Below are 8,074 nucleotides of genomic sequence, written 5' to 3'. Positions count from 1 at the left end.
TTCAGAGGGTGGGTGGGTGGGTGGGTGGGGAGTGATTAACTGGAGAATTTACATACATATATGCATAGCCCATGGACACAGACAATAGAGTGGTGAAGGCCTGGGAGGGTTGAGTGCAGGGTGGAGAGGATCTATGGGAAAAAACAACAAAAAGGGCATATGTAATACTTTCAACAATACAGATTAATTTAAAAATAAAGAAGTACAAGTTGTCCATTATTTAAAAAGAGAGAGAGAGAGAGACTTGCTTTGTGTGTTTCTGACAGGAGGCTGTGATTTTTTACATTGTCCAAAATGTTAACTTTGGTCTTATTTAACAAACTTGGAATACTGAAAATGCTCCACTGTCTCCTACAACCTAAAGGCAGAAGTCACAGTTGGAAAATCAATAGCTCCTATAAGTTTTATAATCTGTGGCAAAATTCTTGTTTTTACAATTATTTCAATTAGTTTATTTGGGCCATTAGTAAGGTAGGACATAACTCAGCAGATATCTCTAAATACTTCTAGATCAGTGGTTCTCAACCTTCTGGTCCTTTAAATACAGTTCCTCATGTTGTGACCCAACCATAAAATTATTTTCGTTGCTACTTCATAACTGTAATGTTGCTACTGTTATGAATCATAATGTAAATATCTGATATGCAGGATGGTCTTAGGCGACCCCTGTGAACGGGTCGTTCGACCGCCAAAGGGGTCGCGACCCACAGGTTGAGAACCGCTGTTCTAGATAGTCATGATGCAGGAGATGAATTAAAGTAGGAAGAATTTGCTTAACAGAATCTAATGAGGGAATACAGTACTTATTACAATAAAGATTTTGAAAGTGTCCAGGTAAGGCTACATAAATAACCATGTGCTAAATATTATGAATCCAGAGCTGGAAGTAGAATCAACAAGGTGTTTATATTGCATAATTCTTGATAACCAAAGCACTGGAATACTTGCATTGTTTTCTAGAGCCCATACAGCTTATTCACTAATCTGTGACTGGAGAGATGCCAACAGAGCAATGAATGCTAATAAAGCACCTCCATCTAACCACAGCCTTGATCTATTCTGATTCCCAAAATTGATACTAGAGAGTGCACTTAAGAAGATTAAAATTCAATACAACTGCAGAGAAAGGCACACATTTTGGAATCAAACCAGTCCAGAATATATTGTCCAGGGAAGGCCATTTTCCCATACAAAGAAGTTTTCTAGCAATTTGGGTAACTTGGCATAGATTTCCCAAATAATTGCTATTTCTGTCTTTCCCACTGCCATCAATAGAACAATTTACACAACTCTAGTTGCTATTGTTTTTCTTTAGTAGAGAACTAGCTGCATCAATAAAAGAGTTAACATCCCCGCACCCCCCAAATCTGGTCATCTTTCTTATTTTTCAACAGTTTCATAGTAACTTCTATACACCACTATCACACTTCTGTTTTGTCTTACCCTTTGTTCTCCAACCTGTTCAAGTGTTCATTTAGCTGACTAACATTATCATTGGTGATCATGTTATTAGACAATGGAAGAAAGCTAGAAAGAAGATAATTGTGGTTGTAGCTCAGGTTTTATTTGTATCAACATCAAGGCTTGCAGGCTTCAGGTTAACACACTCTGGATGACTGAAAAATTATACTGTTAAATTCTAAACCAAAAAGGTGTTTAGAAATTGTTTTGATTTTCTAATGGTGTATAAAAAACTGATTTTTAAAAGCACCATAGAGTGGGAAAATGCATACATTTCTAGTTAAAGAGAAGATTGTTTAGGGGAGAATAATATCTATCAAAGAGATAAAAGATAATTTTGACAATCAATCACTATAAAAAAACTGAAAAACATTCAAATACATGGAGGCTAAATAGCATTTTATCATACAATGAATTGGTTACCAATGAAATCAAGAAATTAATTAAAAACTTTCTAGAAACAAAAAAAAATGAGTGCACAACAACCCAAAATCTATGGGACACAGTGAATGCAGTCCTGAGAGGAAAGTTCACAGCATTACAGGCCTACCTCAAGAAACAAGGAAAAGCTCAAATAACCTAATGCTTCCACTAAAAGAATTAGAAAGAGAACAACAAGCAATGCCCAGAGTAAGTAGAAGGAAATAATAATGACCAGAGCAGAAATAAATGACATGGAGACTAAAAAAGCAAGATGAAAGATCAATGAAGCCAAGAGCTGGTTCTTTGAAAAGATAAACAAGATTGATGAACCACTAGCTAGATTCATCAACAAAGAGAGAGGACCCAAATAAATAAAATAAAATAAATGAAATAGGTGAAGTAACAACTAACCGTACAGAAATACAAAGGATTGTAAGAAAATACTGTGAACAACTATCTACCAACAAACTGGACAACATAGGCGAAATGGAAAAATTCATAAAAACACAAAATAACTGACTTGACAGAAATATACAAGACTGTAAGTAAATAGTATGAACAACTACATATTTATATATTGCACAACCTGGACAAAATGGACAAATTCCTAGAAACATATAACCTTAAAACTGAATTAGAATCAGAAAACCTGAATCGACCAATAACAATGAATGAAATTGAAGCAATAATAAAAAAAAAAAACTTCCAGCAAACAAAAGTCCTACAATGGATGGCTTCATGGGTGAATTTTTAACAGACATTCAAAGAACTGACAGCTATCCTCCTCAAACTATTCCAAAAAATTCAATAGAAAGGAACACTTCCAAGCTCTTTTTACAAGGCCACCATTATCCTAATTCCAAAACCAGATAAAAACACCACATACAAAGAAAATACAGCTCAGTATCCCTGATGAACATAGATGTTAAAATCTGCAACAAAATATTAGCAAATTGGATCCAACAATGTATTACAAACATCATACACCAGGACCAAGTGGGATTTATTCTGGAGACACAAGACTGGAAGAATATTCACAAATCAATAAATATGATATATTATGTAGACAAACTGAAGGATAAAAATCATATGATCATATCAATAGATGCAGAAAAAGCATTCAACAAAATCCAACACTCATTTATGATTTAAAAAAATCTCAGCAAAGTGCAAATAGAAGGATCATACCTCAACATAATAAAGGCCATATATGACAAACCTACAGTCAACATCATATTCAATTGGCAAAAACTGAAAGTGTTTCCCTTAAAATCAGGAACAAGATAGGATGTCCGTTTTCATCACTCTTATTCAGCATACTACAGGAAATCCTAGCTACAACAATGAGACAAAAAGAAAAAGTAAAAGTCATTCAAATTGGAAAGGAGTAAGTTAATCTGTTATTATTAGCAGATGACATAATATTGTACATAGAAACCTAAAGACTCACCCCCCAAACCTAATACAAAACTAACATCCAGAAATCAATGACATTTTTTATACACCAATAATGAACTCTCAGAAAGAAACACTAAAAAAATCCCATTTATCATTGCAACAACAACAAAATAAGATACGTCAGAATAAACTTAACCAAGGAGGTAAAATACCTGTGCTTGGAAAACTATAAGACATTGAAAAAAGAAATAGAAGAAGTTACAAATAAGTGGAAGCATATATTGTGTTCATGTATTACAAGAATTAACATAATTAAAATGTCCATACTACCCAAAGCAATCTATTGATTCAGTGCAATCCCTATTAAAATACCAAAGGCATATTTCACAGATCTAGAACAAATACTCCAAAGCAAGAAGCAAGAAGCAAGAAGCAAGAAGCAAGAAGCAAGAAGCAAGAAGCAAGAAGCAAGAAGCAAGAAGCAAGAAGCAAGAAGCAAGAAGCAAGAAGCAAGAAGCAAGAAGCAAGAAGCAAGAAGCAAGAAGCAAGAAGCAAGAAGCAAGAAGCAAGAAGCAAGAAGCAAGAAGCAAGAAGCAAGAAGCAAGAAGCAAGAAGCAAGAAGCAAGAAGCAAGAAGCAAGAAGCAAGAAGCAAGAAGCAAGAAGCAAGAAGCAAGAAGCAAGAAGCAAGAAGCAAGAAGCAAGAAGCAAGAAGCAAGAAGCAAGAAGCAAGAAGCAAGAAGCAAGAAGCAAGAAGCAAGAAGCAAGAAGCAAGAAGCAAGAAGCAAGAAGCAAGAAGCAAGAAGCAAGAAGCAAGAAGCAAGAAGCAAGAAGCAAGAAGCAAGAAGCAAGAAGCAAGAAGCAAGAAGCAAGAAGCAAGAAGCAAGAAGCAAGAAGCAAGAAGCAAGAAGCAAGAAGCAGAAAAGAAACTAGACCACCAACTTACACCCTACACAAGAATAAACTAAAAATGGATAAAAGACTTCAATGTAAGTTGTGAAACCATAAAAATCCTGGGAGAAATCATAGGCAGAAAAAGCTCAGACATTTCTCATAGCAATATGTATATGGATACATCCCCTGCAGTGGTCGGCAAACTCATTAGTCAACAGCCAAATATCAACAGTACAACAATTGAAATTTCTTTTGAGAGCTAAATTTTTTAAACTTAAACTACATAGGTAGGTACATTGTTATTAACTTAATTAGGGTATTCCTAAGGCTTAAGAAGAGCCACACTCAAGGGGCCAAAGAGCCGCATGTGGCTCGCGAGCCGCAGTTTGCCGACCATGGCTAGGGAAAGAGAAACAAAGGAAAAAATAAACAGATGGGACTACATCTAACTAAAATGCTTTGCCACAGCAAAAGAAACCATCAACAAAATGAACAGGGAACCCACTGTATAGGAGCACCTATTTGCCCATATACATCTGATAAAGGGTTATTTTCCAAAATATATAAACAACACATACAACTCAGCACTAGGATTACAAAAAATCCATTTAAAAAATGGGCAAAGGACCTGAATAGATACTTCTCTAAAGAGGACATATGAAAAAATGCTCAACATCACTAATCATCATAGAGATGCAAATTAAAACTACAATGAACCCAGCTGGTATGCCTTATTGGCTGAGCATGGACCCATGAACCAAGAGGTCATTGGTTTGATTCCAATTCAGGGCGCATGCCTGGGTTTGGGGCTTGATCCCCAATAGGGGTCATGCAGGAGGCAGCAGATCAATGATGTTTCTCATCAATGTTTCTATCTCTATCCTTCTCACTTCCTCTATCTCTAAAGATCAATAAAACATTAAAGAAAACTACAATGAGGTATCACCTCACACCTGCCAGAATGGCTACCATCAATAAATCGACAAACAAGGACTGGCATGTATCTTTTGATCTCTCCTTTCTTTTTTGACCCTGTCATTTTTCAGTAGCATGTTGTTTAATCTCCACGTTTGTGTGTGTGTGTGTGTGTGTGTGTGTGTATGTGTGTGTGTGTGTGTGTGTGTTTTCTGTTTCCTTTTTTGCAGTTGATTTCTAATTTCAAAGCATTGTGGTCATAGAATATGTTTGTTATTATTTCAATTTTCTTAAATTTGTTAAGGCAAATTTTGTTTCCCAACATAGAGCACATTTGTCAGTTATGCTACCAAAGTTTCTCATGTTTTTCCAGGTTTATAGTAGTTCCTTAAATAGATCTTAGATACTTTCTAATAGGTACCACAAATGTTTGAATAATGAATGATGAAAAAGCCCACTTTATCACTATTGTACCATAATACCTGATTTTGTTATAAAGCTGTGTTATTAAGAATTGCTATCTCAGGGGCTTAATTAGAGGTGTTTTTTCTCCTTACTGTTTACAGTTTCCTGAAATCTGACCTCCTAGTAAGTAGAGTGCTTATTAAACTTTTATTTTTGCCTGTTTTGAAATTCTTAACATGACTTAACATTTAATAATGAAAAACATATTTTAAAATATTTTCAGAACTTGACAAAATTGTTCTAACATTCTGTTTGTGAGAATAAATAAGCAGGATTGGGCAAGAACATTTTGGGGAAAAAAAGAATAATGATGGGAACTTCGATGATCAGATATTAAAATGAATTTTAAAGCTAGACTATTTAAAATAATGTAGTACTGGAGTAAGAACTGACAGGTTAATCAATGGATAGGATATTTAGCCCAGGAAGAAACCCTCATATAACAACTCACCAGATATTTATTCAGTGCTTACCGTGGCACCAACATTTAAGGTGCTAATGACACAGCAATGGACACAGCAACATCTTTGCTCACATGGAGCCTACATTCTATTGGCATATATTCTATACATAAATACATATTTTTCTTTGATATGTTATATGTAAATGACTTAAGTAAATATGTATGTGTTTAATTTATGAAAAAGTAGTGGGAAACTGCCTCACAAGTAATTGGATGAAAAGTGAGAATTTTTCAACAATTGGTGTTAGTTAAATTAAATAGAGGAAAAGGTGTTGAATCCTTACTTTTTTATATTAACAACTTGTAGCCTTTATTGAGACTTTACTAAGTGTTAATTAGCAATTTATGCCTTATAGAATGAGTTAGGAAACATATCCTTCTTTTCAATTTTGTAAAAGTTTGTGTAGATTTAATAATATTTCTTCCTAAAATGTTTGGTAGGATTTACCATTGAAGCCATCTGGGTGTGTGATATTAATTTACAAGTTCCCAAATTATTTTGAGCATTTTTGTATACTATCCTTATATCTTTTTGGTAAAGTGTCTGTTTAAATCTTGTCCCCATTTTGTATTAGATTGTTCTCATATTGAGTTTCAAAAAGTACTTTACATTGCCAAATTCATTTTTTAAGTCTAATAATTTTTTGATGGAGTCTTTAGGCTTTTCTATGTACAGTATCTTGTCACCTGCGAATAATGACATTTCTTTTCCAGTTTGGAAACCTTTTATTTCTTTTTCTTGTCTAATTGCTATGGCTAGCACTTCCAGTACTATGTCGAACAGGAGTGGTGAAAGTGGGCATTCCTGTCTTGTACCTGTTCTTAGGTGAAATGGTTTTAGTTTTTGCCCATTGAGTATGATGTTGTCTGTAGGTTTGTCATATAAGGCTTTTATTATGTTGAGGTATGACCCCTCTATTCCCACTTTGCTGAGGGTTTTTATCAAGAAAGGGTATTGGATTTTGTCAAATGCTTTTTCTGCATCAAATGATATGATTATGTGATTTTTATCTCTTAATTTGTTTATGTGATGTATCACGTTTATTGATTTGCAGATATTGTATCATCCTTGTAGTTTCCACAAAAAACTAAAAATGGAACTCCCATTTGACCCAGTGATCCCATTTCTAGGAATATATCCCAAGAAACTAGAAACACCAATCAGAAAGAATATATGCACCCCTATGTTCATAGCAGCAAAATTTACAATAGCTAAGATTTGGAAACAGCCTAAGTGCCCATCAGCAGATGAGTGGATTAAAAAACAGTGGTGCATCTATACAATGGAATATTACACTGCTGTAAAAAGGAAGGAACTCCTACCATTTGCAACAGCATGGATGGACCTGGAGAGCTAAACAAAATAAGTTAGAGAAAAATCAATATCACATGATCTCACTCATTTGTGGAATATAATGAACAACGTAAACTAATGAACAAAAACAGATCCAGAGACAGAGAAGCATCGATCAGACCATCAAACCTCAGAGGGAAGGCAGCGGAAGGTGGAGGGAAGGGGTTAGAGATCAACCAAAGGACTTGTATTGCATATAAGCATAACCAATGGACACAGACACCATGGGGGTGAGGACATGAGTGAGAGGGTAGGGAGCAACGGGGGGATAAGGACACATATGTAATACCTTAATCAATAAAGAAAATTTTTAAAAAGTACTTTATATATTCCACATATAAGTTGTGTAGAAAAGAATTATCATAGTAACCCAGAGACTGCTATCTAGGAACTAGGAAGGATTCCCATCATCTCCTTATAGCAATGACTCACTGTGTCTAAACTGTAGATACAATATGGTTTATGTTGAATACCTGCTTTCCTTGTGGGAGTCTGGAATTATGTAATCAGCTCCTTCTCACTTCCACCATCCAAAAACCTGCAAAATTGGCACCAATTCTCAATGAGCATACCTGGTAGACAGCATTTCACATGTGTTGTCATATCTTGTTGCTAGAGGAATTAAATGGGACATCACTGAGAGAATTTTTGGATACTTGCACTTCATTTCCCTTAGACTTTGTCTCACACACATTTTTCTTTG

General features: G+C 35.0%; 1 long non-coding RNA gene across 1 annotated transcript in view; it reads right to left on the bottom strand.

The window, feature by feature from the left end:
- The window catches only part of LOC106727798, an 11,250-nt gene extending 3,935 nt beyond the window's left edge, over positions 1-7,315 (bottom strand). The window contains exons 1-2 of the long non-coding RNA XR_001364051.1: positions 7,300-7,315; positions 4,749-4,754 (exon numbers count right to left, since the gene is read on the bottom strand). This is a non-coding gene — a long non-coding RNA (uncharacterized LOC106727798). The remainder of the gene's footprint in view (positions 1-4,748; positions 4,755-7,299) is intronic.
- Between the last annotated feature and the right edge of the window lie 759 nt (positions 7,316-8,074).

This window comes from Myotis brandtii, unplaced genomic scaffold, assembly GCF_000412655.1.
Source record: "Myotis brandtii unplaced genomic scaffold, ASM41265v1 scaffold480, whole genome shotgun sequence".
NCBI lineage: Eukaryota > Metazoa > Chordata > Mammalia > Chiroptera > Vespertilionidae > Myotis > Myotis brandtii.
This window is presented reverse-complemented; position numbering and strand designations above follow the sequence as displayed.